This window comes from Cupressus sempervirens, chromosome 10, assembly GCF_028749045.1.
Source record: "Cupressus sempervirens isolate cs-2001-9-10 chromosome 10, ASM2874904v1, whole genome shotgun sequence".
Classification (NCBI taxonomy): Eukaryota; Viridiplantae; Streptophyta; class Pinopsida; order Cupressales; family Cupressaceae; genus Cupressus; species Cupressus sempervirens.
This window is the reverse complement of record NC_143127.1, coordinates 89,087,129-89,108,194: the sequence shown is the minus strand read 5'-3', so window position 1 is coordinate 89,108,194 and position 21,066 is coordinate 89,087,129.

Genomic DNA, 21,066 nt, shown 5'->3' with positions numbered 1-21,066 from the left:
AAGGGCTTTTGACTTGATACAACTCACAACTTAACTTGTAGATTTCATATCTCTATTTAGCTCACAACATTGCCTGGCTTTTAGTCTCTATGGCTTTGATAGCTTGTCCTCCTTTCAAGCTTTGTCTCCTTGAGTTGTCATGCTTGATATACTAGTGCAATCTCCTATATGGCCACTTATCAAAGTAGAGTCTTTGTGCTGTATGCTTCTTTCTCAATGCCTTCTCCTTGACACACTTCAACAACTTTGCAACTTGGCACCCCAAAAACTCTAGCTTCTTGGCCCGTGAGTCCTTAAATATAAGTCTAGAATACTTTTCTTGCTCTTAATCTTCCCACTTTTAATTTCAAATCAAATGGATTAGGTAGGATTCAATGAATCTACCCCATATCTTGTTTCTTCTAAAAACATCATGAAGAATCCTCTTGAATTCACCCAAAAATGGTTTATCTAAAATTCTATGCCTCTAGCTCATCATCCTTATCCTCCATCTAGTTCACAAAATTCAAGGTAACAAACTTGCTGGCTTAGACTTGTAAAATCTTTGACTTTTCAAATGATGTAGCAACTCAACACTATTAAAATTTTGGTGCTCAACACATACTATGTTACTCAACATCAACTACATTTTACTGATACTGTGCACCATCTGTGGATTCACTAGCATCAACTATTTTTTACTAATGTTTGACACCTATTACTTTGCTTAGCCCCTTCTATATCACTTGGCACACACTAGTTTTTTTATTTTCTTGGCACTAATTGAAAATCTACTTGGCACCTACTAATGAGCTTAGTCAAGCTTTGTAGATAGCCTTATTACAACTTATTCTTCTAGAGTTTCTAGGTGTAGCCAACCTCTATATGTTCAAGTGTATTATCAATACATCATTTTACCATTGTCTTAATTGATCCTTGTACTTCATTACAAAACTATAACTCAACCTTTCCTTTAGGTGCTTTTGTTACATCTTGTTGATTAAATCATCTTTATCAATTAACTAAGTGATAATACTTAGATCTTATAAGCAATTATTATTCCAGCAAATAGGAAGTTTGACATTAGTGACAAAATGATGATTAAAAATATCTTTTATCAACAATTTCCCTCTTTACAACCAATCTTCTTTCTTCAATAATGATCTTTTCAATTCGATTTCCAACAAAGGCATGGGAGAAGATAAAGAAGAGGAGACTAAAGGTGTTGAGGGAGAAGAAGTCAAGGAAGCACCTACTCCCATCGAGAAAAATAAGAGGAAGACCAAGGCACAACTTGTGGTAAGGACTAAGAAAATTTTCGAACCAAGTCAGCCAAAGCCCACTGCACCCACAACAAGGGCCAACACACATTCTATTAGACAAAAGGGCAAAGAAAATAAAAAGGAAATAGAATAAGGAGGTCAAGAGAAAAAGAGAACCAGAATGAAGTATGTTGCACAAGCAAATTCTAAAGAGGAGAAAAAAGAGTCAGATGACAACAACCAATTTAAGGTGGTGAATCACAACCCTCTTTTAGGTCTTGAAAATTTATGTGAAAACGTTAAGAATAATGCAGATCTATCAAATTTAATCATGTTTATTTTGATAAATTGAGTAAAGAAGAGAAAAACCAAGTGGAAGAGGCCCTATATGCCATGATGTCAAAATTCAAGACAACACCACTAGAATTTTCCAAATCTATACCTAAGAGTCTATATGACATAGTTGATAAAAAATGGCATTACTATCTAAATCTAGAAAGAAAAATTAGGGAGACCACACTAGCCCAAGTGATACCTAAATTAACTAAGGCACAAATTTCTAAGGTTAGGTTCACACCTAAATACAGAGCCTTCAGCATTCTACAAAACAATATTGAGGATATTGTCAAGAAATCAAAATAGATATGGAAACTCATTTATGGGTTAACCATAGCAAAGAAAGGAGAACCTAAACCTTCAAAGGTCAAAGATGATGTTGAAGAAAATGATGAAAAAAATAATATTTTTGTAGGAGGAATAGAAATGAAAGAAGATGACAAGGCAATAACTAAGCCTGAGTGATAAGAAGAATAGAGTGTATTGGCAAGTGTCAGTCCTCCACATGACACAATTACAAAAACTGAAACAATAACTATCAAGGATGTTTCTAACCCATCAACTTAGAACATCAGTCCTCTTACAAAAGAAGATTTGAAGAAGATATTAGATCAATCTACATTGCATGCCAAATTTTGTGGCAATCCTGTTTTGGTAAGTATAGATGAACTACAAAATTTTGTGACTGATGTTGCAAGGGAAAAGGTGAATCCACAAGAACCACCTTCTATCATCCCTTCAATCACTAATGTACAACCTTTGGTCCAAATGCTAGAAGTTACATCTACCAAGGTTGATATAATTGCCAAAATTGATATTATTGAGAAGAATACAGAAGAATAAGTCACCACTACAAGATAGTAGGAAATAGGTTAGATCGACTTATTTGCACCTACAACACAAGGGCAAAGTGCAAGTCAATTCATATTGGTAGAATAGGGCAAACTTGAAGAGAGTGAGATAAAACCTAAGGTGAAGGAACAAGTTTCCATTCAAGCTCTAGTAGCTTTACCAACATCTGGTACTTCTTCCATGCAAACTCTTTAGAAGCTAAGCACAAAAGCTATTCCATTGCAAATCTCAATGCCAAGCCCAAGTTCATTAAAGGTTGAAAAGGTAACTCACTGTGGAGATTTAAGCCTTGGTGAAGAAATTTTTATACCCAAATATGTCTATTATACCATGACATTAAAAAAAAAAGGCATATTACAGTAGGCCTTAGAAAGGAAAAAGCATCAAGAAAATCTTAAGAGAGAACATAGGTAGAAGCAAGAACTTCATGACATTGAGGACATCATTCTAGATGTATTTAGTCTACCAACTCCTAAAGAGACCAAGTCACTAATGGAACAACTAATAGATATAGTGGAAAGGGTCAGTAATGAAGACCTTTATACTAATGCCAAATTATTAGAATGGTTAGAAAAGAACTTCCAAAACAAGGTATATGAGAATATATCTAGTGATATAGCATTAATACAAGTTGTATTGGCAACCAAAGTTGAGGATGTGAAGAAAGTACTTGAGAACATCTTGTCATTGTACACAAAATTATGCAACCCATCACTCTTCACCCAAGAGACTAGAAGTCACATTCTGAGTCTAGAGAGTCAAATTTTTGTATTAGGTTCAAGACTACCAACAAATCTAGCTCAGAGTGAGAAGCATTTTAGTATATTACTTCAAACATAGTGTCAATTAGCTATATTGACAGTGGATGAAGGTAAAACAAGAGCCAAAATGACTGGCATACAAGTAACCCTCACCCCACATATGGAAATATTACACAAGGAGTTAGGCTATGCTAAAACTCTACTAAAGAAAGATCCAAATCTTTCTACTTCAGATGGTCTAGTCCACCTTCCTATCAAGCTTTCCATCCAACTCAATTCATTGGGTGTTGCATGTGATAAATGGGATGCAACCCTCAAGATAATATTGGATGTCCATAAATCATTTTTGGACAAACACACAATAAGTGTATAGCCCATTTGAAATAAGTGTCAAAAAGGGGGGAGAAATATTTTTTGGGAGAATAAGAAAGGGGGAGCATAAGAAAAGAGGGGGAGATACATCATTGGGAGAGATATATATTTTTGGGGAATAGAGAAAAATGGAGATATCAACTAAGGAAGAGTAAGTATACAAGAAGTATCAGATGAACAGATGAAAGAGTATGAGTAACACAACACATTGAAGTCAAAGTGTATTAGTAGAGACACATTTACTCCAAAGGAGCACAAAATTTTGGTTACAGTATAGACATATCAACTCAGGGGGAGTTATCAAATTTTGAGGTATACAAGTTATTGCAAATTTTTGAAATTTTAAATTTTTTTATATAAGCTAAGTCATGGATGTGTTATTCTTAAGAGATCAAGGATATAAATGTATATTCAAGTGATTTTTACAATCATTTCAAAGGGGGAGATTGTTGATCTCATATTGGCTTTGACAAGTAGTGTCAACACACTTAAGTTATTTACTTAGTTCATACCAAACTAGTAGTACATGTCGCGCACAACATGTAAATATTAGATTATGTTGAGTCATAGTGAGTGTCGAGCCACTCATGTGCTAAGTCACTCAAGTTTTGAGTAGATAGACCATGTCAAGTCGTTCAAGAGCCAAGTAAATAGTAGATGTTGAGCAATGCAAGTGTTAAGTCATTGTAGACAGAATAGTGCATGCCAAGCATTAGAGACTTTCGATACTAAGTGACACAGTTTTGATATATTTGTTTTTGATGGCAAAAACAACTATGTAAACTATTTTTTAGCTGATTTAAAGGTAAATTATGATATTTTGGAGATAAGAACGAATCTCTAGTTGGATTCCCTATGCAATTACATGTAGCCAATTGGAAAATTGGAAGGATTAAGCAGAAAAATGGATGAATCTAAGCCATAGATTCATACCTAACTCTAAGACACCAAATTCTTCTTAAGGAGGATGAAAACCCTAAACTATCAATCGAGTGTGTAAGGAGTTGAAGGATCAAAGAGGATAGTTTGCATGAGAAAATAGACCATTCATGGTGACTTAGAAGTTATAAAGAGAGAGTGAATTATAGAATCAGTTAGAACAAAATAAAGGATAGAGAAAAGGATACAACACTAAGACATCTAATCAAAAAGGGTCAAGAAGATATTGTTTAGAGGTGATTTGTTATTAGGAAAGCAAGTACCAACCATAGGATCTATTCTGAGACATTCTAACAAGTGATTTCAATCAAATCTCTTAACAGAATAGTCTCAATAGGTTGTGTGAAATCCTTTAACAGGGTGCTTACTTAGTTGTAAATTAAAGTCCTCTAAGAAGGCACACTTCTAATAGGGTGTTGAAATTGTCTAACAAGGTGAGACCTAATAGTCTTTGTAAGCAATTAATAGGGCAAACCTTTCACAAGGTAGATCATGTTTCATGATCAAAACATTGTAACCTTCATGAGATACACTTTATTGCTGTAGTAGTGTCATCCCCACCCCATTTTTACCTTCTCACTTGGATGATTTTTGGGTAATCATATCTAGTGTTATGTGTGTGAATGCTTACATGGTTATATGATTTAGATGTATATGCTTTATATGTTATTTTAGTTTAATTATTGAATGCATGAGATGAGTGTGTGGTGAAATTTTTATGGGTCCAAGGTTAAACTACTAATGCACACCTCCCCCCCTCCCCCTCCACCTAGAAGTTTAGCTTTCTTGTTGTAATTCCAATAGAGATGTGCACTAATATCTTGAGAAAAATAAGAAAATAGATCAAGATTAAATAATTCTAGAAGAAAAGAAATTTGTGGAAATGATAAAATATATTTTCCCCTTGGGATCAAAATCAAAATGAGATGATGGAGATACATAAATGGGTTAGATTTGATCAAACTGAGATAGAGAAAAAGTCCATGATGACAGATAAGTGATTAAGACCAATGAATAACCACCAAGTAGTAGAGATATGCCCTAGTTTGACTAAGTTCACCCAAAATGATAAAGCATAAAAATTAGGTTAAAGAAAGATGAAAGATGAAATGAGATGAAAGAAAAGACTGGTAGAGGGTAGAAATGATGATGTCCCATCAAGATTCAAATATTAGGCCTCAAAAGGTTAGCCAACTACATAGAAGAAGGAGAAATTTTTTAAATAAAATTTTGACAATCAAGATGAACCCAAATTTTGATTGTGATCCCAAAAATAGATCTAGAATTTAGAATTTAGCTAGGGGTGCAATTTTTGTGCAAATTTGACAAGTTTAAAATTAAGGTCAAAATAGGTCAAAAGATAAGATTAACCCCTTCATGATCATGGGAAATGAAAAGATGATGAGATGAAATCCAAAAGGATATGACAAGACATATTCAAGAAGAAGTAAGAGAAGATGAGTGCACTTAGTTGACACATCCATGAAAGATAATGAAGACTCTCTCAACATTCAAATGCAAAGCTAAGATGGAATGAAACCTAGAGTGCAAGCTAGTATACAAAGTGTAATTGCAAGGGCTAGATAAGTAGGTCCTAGTTTTTATCACTGACCCTTATTAGAGACATTTGAAGACCATATAGCCATCACTAGCATAAACTGTGAGGATATGAATATGATCTATATCAGATAAAAATGCGAGAATCCAACCTATACATCAAAGTCATATAGGTCAAGATGACCAGTGTAGTTAGATTCCCTAGGTTTAATGTAGCAAGATTATGCTTACATCAAGACACAAAATTTCAAGTTGGCCATAAGCATGCACTTGCAAGAAATAGATAAAGATGTTATAATATAGATCCTAGGTGTCAAGTGGGACAAACAAGATGCTCAAGACACCTAAGATCAACAAGGTATACTGATAGGAAGAAAGCATCAGAAAACATGCCCTATGTCGCCAGTCCTCTAGTCCATGACATCCTTAAGAGACTATTAGAGAGGGAACACTCAATGAAGAAATCACCGTAGATAGTACACAATGAGAAAATAAAACCAACAAGTCTCAAGCATTTTTTAGTGTTTAAGTGTGAGTGTGGAACTCACATGAGTGTCTCCTATCAAGATTAACCTCAGACAAAAATAAAATTTACATGCAAATATAACAAATATCAGAAAATAATAGATCACACATAAGAGAACACAAGACACAAAGATCTAACATGGTTCACCCAATCCCTAGGATATGTCCACTAACAACAAGTCCATTATTATTATTATCTAGTGATTATAATCTACAATCCCTTACAACTTAATACTACCACAAGAAGCTAAAATCTCATCATACATTATAAAATCCCTAACCCTAAGCCATTTTATACAAGCTTTTTCTACTTACAAAATTATGGCTAAAATAAGTAATCCAATTGAAAAATCTAGTATCCAACACCTTTTAAAAAATAAGATCAATTTTAGCTTCGAGGGCACTGCCCCCCAAAATTCCACAAGATTTCCCGTTGACTCCACCCTATACTACAATAGGGAACAAACCTAGGTTGTTGTCCCTTAACCCCATCTTGAGTTCATTATCCCCAAACCCCCATAGAAATAATTTGGGGGGAAACAACACCAAATAAAACTCCAAGCCTGATTAGGATCCACATCACAACATCTCTTTAGGACTTATGTCTACTAATTAAAAGCATTGAAATATCCTAGATTATAGCTAAAGTATTTGATAAGTGTTGAAAAACACTTGATGTTGAGGGGAAGGTGGTGAAAAGCATTTTTGAATGAGTTTCCAAAGAAAAACCAACACAACAAGGAGACCCATGATAACCTTAGACAGTTCATGCCCCTTAGGCCTAGATGAGAGTTGTTTCCAAGTGAGGGAAAGAAAAGAAATATGGGGTGAATGGTTCATGATCATGAGAAAGATACTGATAGACATAGGTACAAGGGTCTCAAATAGCACATGTTTAAAGGTTTTCACTACTTGGTAAGATTGACTAGCTCTTAAGCAAAATCACATCATTTTTTTCTAGTGTTGAGCAAGGTGTAAGACATGATAGAGTGGTAGGATGATACATAAGAAAAGATATATGGATAGACATTAATGCAATCCTCAAGGACTAACTCCTCAAGAGTACCCAAGCTAGGAAAAGAGGTAAAATAGCCATATGAAGTATGTTTTGGACAAGTGAAGAAAGCCAAGAAAGGAGATAACATGTAGGATAAGGTGTTAAAGCCAATAAATGAGATAGCATATAGGATAAGTAGTAGAAGCAAATAAGTGAGAGAGCATATGGGATAAGCACTAGAAGCTAATAAATGAGATAGCATATAGGATAAGCAATAGCGTTGGTGTAAATAAGAATTTACTTATTACACTTTACTTAAGTTTACTTAGGTCAATGCATTATTTTATTTCTTAGGTGAGACACTTAGGAGTTTGCGTACTCTTATGAGTTGTCATGTTGACAAAACTAGAGTAAGCAACCCTAATTCACCACATGGTGTCTACAACACTAGATGTTGCATAATTAACTAAGTTGTCATGTAGACAGCACAGTTATTTGCACTCTTATTTTAGCACATGGTGTTTACAAAATAATTTTGTGTACTACACCTTTGTAGGTTATTTCTCTCATCATCACACTTACTCTTGTGCTTAATGGAGGATAACCCACATCTGGTGGACATGTACTTGGTTGTATGACTTATCATGTCGCTAATTCCTATGCATTCTAGAAGAATTCTAGAGGCCTTTATATACAGGCACTCCTAGTGTACTTTCACATTGAATTGAATATTATATCATTATTCTGATCATACTCTTTTGGTCTACTGTTGTGCTTGTGATTGAGTTCCTTGGTCTTGGGTGAATTTTTCCTAAGGAAAATTCTTACATTGTATCAAAGTTGAGGGAGATTCTCTTCACATAACCATTCGAGACCATTCTTGCTTCAGCACCTTGACCTAGATCTAGAGTATCCATAGATATTGGGAGTGTTTAGAGCAAAAAAAACCTTGTCATTGCATCTGGAATGTCAATTTGGTGAAAATAAACTATAAATTAGCCTAAGTTGGACCAAAATCAAATTTGAGGCCAATTTTTTTTTTAAAAACTAGCACCTGAAGGCCCAATTTGCAAATATTGGTATGGTCTTTTATTAGATATGCAATTTTCTTTCAAATTGGATTTATTTTCTCTACAATTTTTTGTCTGCAATTTTTCAAAAAAAAAATTAGCCCAATGGGGCTGCAGGGATTTTTTTTATAGGAACCAAGCAATGACACTCTAACCCTACATGGACTATTCCATTTTTCTTGGTAGAATATTCCAACTCACTAGTGGTTTTATCTCTGTGAATATTCCAATCAATACATTTATCAATGCTAAGTCCTGGCAAATAGCCTCTAGACATCCGACTATCTCAACAAATCCAGTGGCCACTTGTTTTTTTGTAACCCATGAGGTTTTCCATTTAAACTAGCTATGGGTTTTCCCACAACCCATGCGGAATTTTTTTCCCAATCAACTGGTGACATTTTTTGAAAAGGCTCCAACATATCCTATTCCCACTGGTGTAGTTTCATGGCAACCCCTTCTATGAGGGCACTTTGATAGCATAGAAAATATCTCCATGTGGACCAATCCACATCCCACTTGCCAACAGTGCAGCCTTTGGACACACGGTGAAACATTGTGCATGACACATGGAAAAAAATAGTCATTTCCACCTTAGTAGGAAAAAGAAACCTCAACACATTAGCATTTGATAGAAAAGATATGTATGTTACCCTATCATCCTATCCATATAGTGTCATACAATGTCATACATAGTAACATCATTGTCCATACAAGACATGTCACTCTTGACATCATCCATGGGCCAAATTCTACTAATGTTATCATTTCATGCATTTAAAATTGATGACCATATGACCATCATCAAAAAACAAATTAGAACTGCTATGATGGTCATTTGACTATCAAATTTAACCTTGTCTTTTGCTGATCCAACCCCTCTCTAGATTTTTTTTTGATTTGGCAATCCAACTTTGGGAGGACATATCTCAATCATCTGAGTTCCAAATCATGTGCATTTTTTTAATTTTGGCTAGAATTTCTTAAGCTTCTTAGTGCTATAGTTATTTTCTAGTTTTGGTGCAAGGATTTGTCAAAAAATGTCTTTTGGAAATGTACCTATCCAATCCTACATTTTGCAACTTCAATTTCTCTGTTCGGGCTCATCTAGACTCGAAATTAAGTTCCATTTTTTTTGAAAGTGTGTTATTTTTTGTCTACTTTCTAGATCTATAATTAGATTATAGGGTTGTGTGTAAAAAAATATCACTTTCAGAATTAACTCCTTTTCTGCATTGTAATGCTTTGATATAACTTCATGATTGTTGTATATCTAAGATACATTGTAATGTTCTAGTTTTCAAACTCCATAAGGAGGTTTTAAAAAGGAAATTAGAAGTCCACTGAGGCCAAAATTGGCAAGTGGCTATTGTAAATGCACTACATATAAAGTGCCAAAAGCATCTTTTTCTTTTGTGGGAAATTTCGAGTTTCCAAAATTAACACCACATAACCATGCTACATGGTCCATTAAAATGTGGCATCAAGTAATGCATAATCAAGTTTCTCAATATGTTGATGGTACCCTTCCTAAACCAATAGGTGATCAAGTATCTAAGAGTGACATTAATGATTGGGAATCTACAAATAGGAAAGCACTAGGTGAAATTATGCTAGGGGTTGAAGATAAAATCTTTTATTAGATAGGAAGTACAAGACATCTAAGGATTCTTTGGATGCCCTCAAAAACCTATATGGTAAAGTGTCTGAGGAGGATGTTTACAAAATTGAAGATGAGCTTGTCTGCTTAGATCCTAAGACATTTGATTTTATATAGGATTTCATCATTAAGGTGAATGAATTAAGAACAAAGCTTGATGATAGTGGTAGTCTTATTAAAGATGACAGGTTAATCTATCCCATTCATAATAAGCTGCCATCTGAGTACTCCACATTTTTTTCTTCTTACAACACCATAAAGACTACATTAGGGTCTACCTATCAAAAATTCACTTTTGATCATTATGCTCAACTGTTGGAGGATGAAGAAAAGAAGTTGCAACCAATGGGGATTCTCAATTTTCCCAAGTCTAAGACTTTGGTAGCCAATAATGAGGTTTTTCAAACTTCAAATAAAGGAAAGGGAAAGAAAAAGGAGTGGAAAAATAATGCACAAGAGGATACAGAAAAGACAAAACCACAATCAAATCAACAAGCCAAGTCTTCCTCAAATTCAAACAAGAAGGGGGACACTAATACAAAGAATAAAAAGTGTGCCTATTACAAGAAGTTGGATCATGATTAACATGAGTGTTATCATAAAAATATTGATGAGTTGATAAACATCATAAACATAATGTTCCACTACCTAATGCTTATAAGGAGAAAGGATCCTCATCTTTAGATTCAAGGGAAAAGGGCAAGTAGCTATGAAAAACTCAAGTTCTTCAGTAGAATGAATTCTTAACTTAGGTGCCTCATATCATATGGGTTCTTCAAAAGGATACTTTTCTTCATTGAAGCAATCCAAGGTACCACACATCTTTGTAGGAGATAATACAAAAATGGAAGTTGAAGGGAAAGCACATGCAGACATGAAAAATGGGGAATTCAAAGATGTTCTCTACGTTCCTAACCTTAGCTCTAATCTCCTCTCAATTTACCAAATCACTCACTATGGAGATGGAAATAAATTTGAGTTCCTTCCAAATTTAGTAATGGTGCACACTCTCAAAGAGGATTCATTGGTTGTAGTGGGGAATGTTAATCATGACACAAGGTTGTATTGTTTCTCCCACTTTGTGCCTAAGTCTCCTTCACATGCCTTGTTGACTCAATCTCATCCACAAATCAAATTATGGCATGAGTGGTATGGACATCTTACCTTCCACTATCTTCAGTAACTTTGCTCAAACAATATGGTTAAAGGTCTACCTACAATTAACTTTTCTAACGGTGAATGTTCAACATCTTTAGTGGATATGCATCTAGAGGAGAAGTTTGATAAGGGAAGTCTTCAAGAGCACCAATTGTTCTTTAGTTGGTTCACATGGTACTAGTAGGTCCTTTTGCAGTGACATTAGTCAATCAAGGTAGCTACATACTCACTTTTATTGATGACTTTTTATGCTACACATGGATCTATTTTCTTCATCACAAGAATGAAGTGGTGGACAAATTGCTAGCCATCAAAAGTCATGCTAAACAATAATCAAGGAAAGCCATCAAAGTTCTTAGGATGGATAGTGAAAACAAATATGTGAACATAAGACTTAAATAATTTTTCAAACTTGAGGGTATTTAAATTTAGAATTCACTAGCATTCAATCCACACAAGATAGATGTTGCAACACTGAGGTTATGAACTCTTAAGTCTATGGCAAGTTACATGATACAAGCCAAGTCTCTTGATCCTATACTTGAAGTTGAAGCTATAAGCAGTGTCAATCACATACTTAATAGGTCTCCTCATAATTTCGTAGATGGAAAGACTCCTTTTGAGGCATTGTGTGGTAGAAAACTAGTTGTGAAAAACTTCAGAGTCTTTGGTTGTCTAGCATGGGCAAACATATCTTCCATAGGATGCAAGGCACCTCCACCTAGGCCTTGTACTTTCATCAGATATGAAGACAGTGTTAAGGCATACAAACTTATGGATCTTGAGACACATGAGATTTTCATAGAGAGGAATGCACATTTATAAGAAAGTTCATCTAGCTTATCTTTTAATCCTCTCTACTCTTCATGCATTATGGAAATTGATAGTGACACCAATGATAGTGATTCAACAGACTCAAATATGTGGGATCCTATTGATAGATTCAAGGAGAGGTCACTGTTGCCATTTTTTTCCCTCCCCACCAAAATTTTAATTTGAATGCAAACCCCACCCAATGGTCATCTTCCATCTTTTATATTATTTTAATGCCCTAGAAATACAAAAAATAAAATATTTAAAACCTATGATATTTCTTAAGTTTTTTGCCAGCTTGCAACTTTCTGCACCGTCAAATCTAGTTTAGATCTTCAGTGGGCACTTTCCTGCCTTATTAAAGCAATCAACCTTTACATAATGAGGGGAAGCCCCTTAGCAATTCTTGGTAGGTGGGTCCATCTCCTTTGAAGCTACTACAGATAGGGTGTACAAGGTGGCAGGATGAGCTAGTGATTCAATTGGTGCCCACATTCTAAGCTTTGTTAGACTTTTTGATAGTGCGGGGAAGCACTTTGGTGATGCGTGTCTAGATGACATTATGGTGGGTATTCACAGAGGTTCAAATGCATGTGTTAGATCTCCTAAGATCAATGGCTAGTGCATGCCCACAAGATAAAGTTGCAAGAAGATTAAGGAATGCAAGTATGTGCCCTTGTGACGCATGGTTGATGTGGTGTCATGGGCTTGATTTTCTCAGAAGGTGTTGATAGCTCATCCTCAGTGGTAGTTGTTAGGCAAGTCAGAGTGTGAAGAAGGTATCTCATTAGTCTGTCTTGCTAACTAGGTATGTAGTCCTACAGAGCTTTGATCACCATAGATTCAAATGAAATCAAGGGTTGGGGCATGCCCACAAGATGGAGATGCAAGGACTTTAAGTAAGGCAGCTAAGCACCTTGTTGCCACATGTCCTTGTGGGGCTAGACTGGTTTCATATGCTACAAGGCATGCCAGGGTGGTGTCAGTTGGATGCTAGGACAGATGTTGGGTGTTTGGTGGGCCCAATTTTTTTAAGGGGCAAGCGCGGTATTATGATGATCATTCATCGATCGTTGATCTTGTTGAGATCAAGGATCGATGCTTTCTCACAATATGGAGATGCAAGCACTTTAAACAATGTAGGAAAGCACCCAAAGGACACGTGTCCTTGTGGGCCCAGGGAGATACATTACAGTGAAATCAGTGCAATTTGGGCTGACGGTTGGTAGTTACATCATGGTCAAGGTTTGAGGAGGCGGCATGGTTAGGTAAAAGATGTTGGTCAACTGCATGGAGATTTGTGGGGTGGTAGAATAGAAAAAATTGATTGGTCCACATGGCCTATTTTTCTTGCAAAGTTAGGTTGACCTACTGACCCTACTAATTCACTAGCTAAAAATAGGGGAATTTGAGTTTTGTTGAGCGATCTAATCCTTGTGATTAATGCCAACCACTCTTGGATAAATGTTGAACTTAGTAAATGTGACACTCCACCCCCCCAGGGCCCTATTCCAATGGAGATCAGATATCATTGCATCTAGATCTATGCTTAGATCAGATTTTCTTTAGATCTCCATGATTTTTCTCAATAGGACTTAATGGCAGTGGTTGTAGAGTAATGTCAGTTGGAAAATATCTCAGTTATGCCTGACCTATAAAGGCAATTTTTTTAGATTTTGTTAAGGTCGACTCTTCTCTAACTTCTTTGATATTGCTTTGCAATTTCATGTGTAAATTCCCTTTGCCTCTGAATTGTATGTCATTCTGCCTTATCTCCTTTAGCCATTAATGTGAAAGTGCAAGAACTATTTTCCTCTCATTGTTGTTTTGTAGAGATTTGCAATCTACATGACTATATCTCTTTTGGCCTGTGAATGATATATAAGTGAATCTTCTCTTTCCTTGTGTCATTCATTTGGGTTTTTTGATCTGCATGTGATTGTTAGAGTAAAGCAAGTCTAGATGTGTATATCTTTTGGTGTCATGATGGTTCAATAGTGCATGTATGGGCAGAGATTGGCTGAACACTCTATTTTGGTGCATCACCCCCTTAGGTTAGAATAGGTAGATTTTCTTTCCATTCATTCCTTCTCCCTTTTCCTCTCCAAGAGTAGTTAGATGCACCCTAATAGTAAAGAAAGCCAGCCTTCTTCGAAGAATCAACCTCACAATTCAAGTCCTACAACTTGGAGGTTGTTTCCATGTTTCACAAGGTTGTCCTTAGGTAAAAACTTTGGATGTGGATGCAAAATTTTGTGACAATAGTCACATCATCGGCACATTCCACATGCATATATAGCCACATTGATAAGTCTACAACACAAGGGTACATCTTGTCTTCCAGCAGCAACATCAATGGATGACTTCTTGATAGATATTTCAAGTTTTTTTATGGAGTCATACATAGCATATTTGGGAGACATCATTGATGATATACATATTCTCTTTGATGAAGAATATCCTTCTTCAGTTGTTGTGAGGGCTCACTCTAACCCTCATGTCCATTCTCTACATGATCGATCTTTACAGTTGATATGATTATGAATTCTTATGTACAGTAGTTTTAGGAGGTGTCTTTATCATTTGAGGAGATAGTAGGCTCTTTGGGATAGGTTCTACATCCATCCTTGCTAGATATGACAGTGTTCCTTTCAACAACATTAGAAGGGGTGACCATCAATATTAAAATAGGGATAGTTGAGTAGGTTTTAGAGGCATCATTGATCATTTGGATTCTTTCTATACATAGGGGAAGCATCTCATATGTACCTATGATATTATTTCTTCCAAAGGGGAGGAACATTATTCAGCAGTCTTGGATCAACTTCTACATTGGAGTAGCTATCATTAGTTGACACTCTACATTTGTTTGGGGGGGGGGGGACTACCTTGTCTCTCTTCTTCTTCTCTTTTATGGAGGAGACCTTTTCCTCTTATGGGATTTTTTCCTTCTCATACTTCTCTTTTGTATATACTTGATGTATGTCATAATGGGGGGGTCTTAATTACTCCATCCATCCATGCATCTTGTTTTTTCATCTCTCTTTTTAGGGGAGGGATTTTCCCATGAGGTTTTCCCTCTTTCTCCACTTTATGAGAGATTGCATTCCATTATGCACATGGGTACCTAATATGGCCTAGTAGTCGGGAACTGTCTTGCATTTCATCCTAGCTTTCATAAGCTTAAGTGCATTCCCCTAAGTTGCACTTAAGGGGGGGGTGTTGGTGTAAATAAGTATTTAATTATTACAGTTTACTTAAGTTTACTTACGACAATGAATTATTTTATTATTATGCATTATTTTATATCTTAAGTGAGACACTTAGGAGTTTTCATACTCTTATGAGTTGTCATGTTGACAACAAATGAGTAAGCAATACTAATTTAGCACATGGTGTCTACAATGCTAGAGTTTGCATAATTAATTGAGTTTTCATGTAGACAACATAGTTATTTCCACTCCTATTTTAGCACATAATGTCTAAAACATAATTTTTCATGCTACACCTTTGTAGGCTTATCCTTTCATCATCACACTTACTCCTATGCTTAATAGAGGATAACCCACATCTGGTGAACATGTGTCTTATCATGTTGCTAAGTCCTATGCATTTTAGAAGCATTCCAAAGGCCTTTATATATAAGAACTCCTAGTGTACTTTCACATTGAATTGAATATCATATCATCATTCTGATCATACTCTTTTGGTCTACTATTATTCTTGTGCATGAGTTCCTTGGTCTTGGGTGAATTTTTCCCTAAGGAAAATTCTTACAAGTAGAAGCCAATAAGTGAGATAGCATAAAAGTGTGTAATCTAAAAGATATTAGTACATTTTGACTCATTTTTTGATGAAAATTGGTTGAATTTTTTACTTATGTTGGTCAATTTTTTGACAAAATGCTTTGTCATTATTTTTTGGTCAAAAATTTGACCAAGTCTTGTAGGTGTTAGAATTGCGATAATGAATGTGGTCAAAAATGGCCTCCCTTGTTAATAAGACCATTGGTAGAAATTTTGAATAATTTTAGTCAAAATGTCAATGAAAGCATTGACCAAGATGCTAAACCTATGACACCATCCTAGTTAATGGTTTGTCAAAATTTCCACCAAAGATTGGTCAAAAGTTTGACCAATGCTAGCCCTTGATTGACTAGGATACCAAACCCATGACAACAATTTCAAGAAATCTTTGGCTAAAATTTAGACTAAGATTGGTCGAAAGTCCCACCAATATTTGTAAAAATTGGTGGAAATTTTGACCAACATGTTTTGTTTTAAAAAAATACTAGAAGATAAATATCCAAAGTAATCACTAATGATAGCTTGGTTAGTGATTAGTTTGGATATTTATTTTTAGGTCTTTTGTGGATCTATCACCACCTTGAGGTGAGATTTTGTAGACCTATATTGATGGCACTAAAATGGCTACAAATTGATGAGGTTCTCATCTATCAAGGTGTCTCATTCCCTACATATAGACCATGGAGAGGGACACAATACATGTTATTACTTAATTAAATGAATCTAACTGCAAGAGAATTGTATTGCCTCAAGTATTCATTACTTGATGAGATGTAACCTTAGACTCATGAGTAACCTTAACGCATCATCAAGTCATTCACTTTATTCCTTTGAAATAGTACATAGTAGACAGTTGTAGTAAAAACATAAAAAATCAAATATGAAGGTGGAATTTAAGTTTATCACATGTGCATTGGTTGATCCCCCAATTGTTGGCAAAATTGAACTTTATACACAGTTTGAGAAAGTGGTTTTAGTTACATTTTAAATTTTGTTAGGGAGACACATCACACCTCCCTAACATTTAGGGTGGCTTATTCCTTTGTGAAACTAAAAGACCTCAACTAACATGTGTCTCAGTCATGTTCGAACTCTTAATTAGTAGACAAGAATATAGGAACATGCAAGAATCACTACTCAAGTTAATGAAACACAATATTATCATCCTACAAAATTCTCTAGATCCTTTAGGTGTTAATTCCTTCCAAGATAGAGTCAAGAAATTTTTCTAGAAATTGCATTTGGTTGGTGTCCTCTAACTTCTTCCACCCATGTTGCAAGGGCCCTCTTAAAAAACAAGCATCCATTCACATTATACCATTAATAACAATATGATAGTATAATAATCATGGATAATCCCATACCATAATCATTAATTATATATAAAATATATATCATAATTAAGTGAAAAAATTGTCCATGCATTAAAGTTTGATGGAAGTAATGAATAGGATAAAGAAGCTAAAATAGTACCAATGATAAGACTCATAATTTCCCCTATTATACTTTTAGTTGTCCTAACACAAACAAGGGCCTAAGATTAAAATATACCACATCACATCTATAACCTATGAATTTTTACTTAGTTCCTTTTTTATTGATTATAATTATTTTATTGTTTTGGTCTAAGTAGAAAATTTTTAAGAGTTTCAGTGTATGTCATCTCATCATCAACATATTCTACCTCCTCCCCTACATCATCATTCTCATGGTTCTTCCAATACACAACTTAGCTAAGAACATTTGAAACTCCATATCAAGAACTATTATTATTTCAAGCTTACATGGAAAAAATGAAAATCAATCATTACCTCATGTCAATGTCCAAAAAATAAGCAAGCATTTAGTATTTACTAGTTTATCTAAAACAAAACTTATAAAAGTTGAACCAAACTTACACTAAGCAACATATCATTGTTAGAAAAGTTGTATTCTAAAGAAATATCTTGAATTCCTCTTCCTATCACTTGCATCTCTTGTCTAGTCAAACCCCACAATTTTTTGTAGCATCAATTCATCATTCCCTAAATATCTCATACCAAAATGTATTGTGTCCTTCTATTGCAATAACTCATTGTATTTACCTTGACCATTTCAAAGACTATTTCTAACATGACTAATAGATGTGCATTGTATGTTAAATTATTAAATAGTATGGCATGTTCTCTTGAGAAAAATATATTATAGTTGTTTGGGGGATCATTAAAATGAGTGCTCTTCTTTGTAGAAACTACTCATTTGGAAGTTATCAATTTAGGAATTGGAATGGTAGTGGGTTCTAAAACACCATCTAGCTATAATGAATTTCCTTTCTTTGTCAATAAAGATGCAAGTTAACTTGTATTAGCACCTCCAACATGTTAATCTTAAATTGGATTTGATATATGAGTGATAATATACTTAAGTCATTTACTTAGTTCATGTTGAACAAGTAATACATGCCAAGCATAAGTTGTTAGATAGTATATGCTGAGTGAGAGATATTTAGTATTTTCCAAGTCACTCAAATGCAAAGAAATTGGTATGTGTCAGGTTATTCAAGTGTCAAGTAGATAGTATATGCCAAGTTATTCAGAGGCTGAGTTACAACATTGAAGTTGCAGTTGATGCCAAGCATTAGAGACTTCAAGTGTCGAGTTATACAATTTTGACATAATTGTTTGTAATGGCACAAACTTGTATGTAAACCATTTTTGGGCCAACTTAAGGATTCTTTTATGATATTAGATCATAAGGATTAATCTTAATTGTGAATCCCTATTCAATACATGTATCCAATTAGAAAAAGGGAAGGATTAAGTGACAATAAGGGTGAATCACTATCATTAATTCTTACCTAACCCTAAGTCACCTAAGTCTTCTTAAGGAGGAGAAACCCTAAACTTTTTTAATGAATGTGTAAGGAGTAAGGAGAAAGGAGAGAGTTGTGCATGTATAAAAAAAGCATTCATGGTGACTAAGGAGTTATAATTTGAGTTACATTGCAAAATAAGTTAGAGGATAACATAGGAAAGGAATCAAAAGATTGCAGAGATACATCTAATCAAAAAGGATCAAGTACACATTAGCAAAGAGGTGATCTAACATAAAAAAATAGAGTGCTAACCAAAGGATCATTGCTGAGACATTCTAATAGGTGAATTAGTTAAATCTCTTAATAGAGTAGTCTTGATAGGCTATTGTAAATCTTATAACAGGGTGCTTACTTTATTGTAAGTTGAAGTCCTTTTACTAGGCACACTTTTAATAGGGTGTTGAAATCCTTTAATAGGGTAAGATCTAAGAATCTTGTAAGCCTTTAGTAGGGTAGACCTTTTATAGGGTAGATCATGTTTCATGATCAAAACATTGTAGCCTTCATCGGATACACTTTATTACTGATGCAGGAGCATCCAACAGTGTAAGGGAAATCTTGTATCACCCAAAGATATGTTTAGTTTTAGTTTCTATTTAAAGTCTTTTCATTTTCAAATACCCATTTGGGTCAAATAAATATTCCAACTCTCATAGAACTACTATTGGTTTTCTGGGTTAGATTTTTGAGCACCTTGGGATACATGCCAATGTAGAAAATAGGTTATTTTGTAATTGAGCCATAATTATAATGAGTTATAGGGTATAATTTTGAGGGATTATTATACATGTAATTTAAAGTACTCCAAAAAAAGAATCAGTTCAAAAGACTTTACAGTTTGAAAGTTATTGTAGTTTTAAGTTTCCTAGAAACCTCCTCAGAGCACTTCAAAGTCAGATTTGAGGCACTAAATAGCCTTTTATAGGCCTAAAAAATTTGGGACAAGCTAATTTGGTCCATATGGCTATAGAGAACTTGGAGAAATTTCCATAAATGTAAATGGTTTGTCAATTAGAGTCCCAGATCAAAAGTTATGCCTCCCGAAAGTTGGACTACCATTTCTAGATTTTTTTAATTTTACACCAACATCTAGCATGTTTTCTAGAACCTTCTATTTTGGTGGTGGATGATAAATGGCATATTTTAAAATTTATTCTTAACCCTAAACCTAATTTGGTTTACTTAAGGACATTTCTAGCATTGTAAAGGCAGTTTTTGGTGGAGTTTGGGAGAAGGTACTAGAGGAAAAGAATGGAACCCTAACTGAAGAGGTCAAAAATCTCAATAGAGAATAAGAAGTCCAATCAGTATTGCTATGTGAATTTTGGCTAAGTATAAAAAGAAAGTTGAAGAATACAAAGTCATGATTGAAGATGACAAAATGATCTTGACCAATATACTAGAAGAGAAAACATCAAAGGTAAATAAGATTCCTAACATGCAATTGGAAATTTTGAGTCAAATAATGATTGAAAATCATGAATTGGATACAAAGGATATTGAGATCTCAACACTAAATTTACATAATGAACAAATAAGAAATTATCTTAAAAGAGAAAAAGAGTTTGCTGAAAGTTTCAACAAACCCAGTGAAGCCATCAAGTACTTTGAGCAATTGATGAGATCCCTAGATCCAATAATGATACTTCTAGATAATGTTACACTAGTACTAAAGAAGGAGAATCATCCAAAAGTTTTGAAGAAAGAAGTAAAAAAGGTAAGAACTCCAAACCTACTTGTCACAATTATGGTAAGATAGGTCAAACTGCCAATGTTTGTAGGAGTGAGACTACAAATCAGAATCCTAAGCATAAGTTTATGAGTCATTACCACAAATGCAAAGAAAAAGGACATCAAGAACATGAATCTAGAGCCAATACCATAAGCACACAAAGATTTGAAGGATACTACTATAACTATCAGAAGTATGGACATATAGAATATGAGTGCAGATCCAAGCCCAAATGGTCATCACACAAGTAGACAAAGGTAAAGCACAATGTCAACTCTTATAATTGGGATTATGATACTAGGTATAGTTGTCACTATTGTCAAGAGTATGGAAACTTTGCTGAAAATTTCATCAGAATACATTTCAAAAGTGACTACAAAAGATGGTTGAGTC